This window comes from Nannospalax galili, unplaced genomic scaffold, assembly GCF_000622305.1.
Source record: "Nannospalax galili isolate Female #2095 unplaced genomic scaffold, S.galili_v1.0 C47787771, whole genome shotgun sequence".
Taxonomy (NCBI): domain Eukaryota; kingdom Metazoa; phylum Chordata; class Mammalia; order Rodentia; family Spalacidae; genus Nannospalax; species Nannospalax galili.
Genome location: NW_008453692.1, coordinates 1 through 603, shown reverse-complemented (window position 1 = coordinate 603; position 603 = coordinate 1). Strand labels below are relative to the sequence as shown.

Here is a 603-nt window from a genome sequence, read left to right as displayed (position 1 = left end):
TGATTCGGAGTTGAGGTTGTCAGGCTAGGGTGCAAGGACTGGTGGGGTCATTCCAGTTTTGGAGGTACTCTTAGGGGGATGACATTTGCCAGTGCCCTAAGTTGACTTCCGTTTCACCTCTTGCCCTCAATTGACAGGATGCACCTGGCTTTAAAGGCTTATCAGGAGCTGCTGGCCACAGTGAATGAGATGGACATGTCCCCAGGTGAGGCTGTGAGGGAGAGTAGTCGGATCATCAAAAGTGAGGCCCTGGCCTGGGCTCTGATCCCAGCTTTCCCATCTCCAGTAGAATCTCATTCTTCCTAGCCCCATCTTCACTTCGCCTTTTCCAAGCTTCCCAGACCAGTCTCTTCATTCCTTTCCCTTTCCTATTCCTAGACAACATTTTTTACATGATGGAGTACTGAGAACTGTTCCTGGCACTCTTTAGAAAGTTCGATGAGAGATACCACCCCCGCTCATTCCTTCGTGACCTGGTGGAAACTACCCACCTCTTCCTCAAGATGTTAGAGCGGTTCTGTCGGAGCCATGGGAACCTGATGGTGCAGGTACTAGCCAGCTCCAAGATGTGGGAAGACCCATAGGGGTGGGTAAGGGCAGAGG

At 51.4% G+C, this 603-nt stretch overlaps 1 long non-coding RNA gene across 1 annotated transcript; it reads left to right on the top strand.

Moving 5' to 3' along the window:
• Window positions 1-117: 117 nt before the first annotated feature.
• Window positions 118-548, top strand: LOC108490373. Its single transcript, XR_001872274.2, has 2 exons — window positions 118-241; window positions 379-548. It is a non-coding gene; the product is annotated as an uncharacterized LOC108490373 (long non-coding RNA).
• Window positions 549-603: the final 55 nt, after the last annotated feature.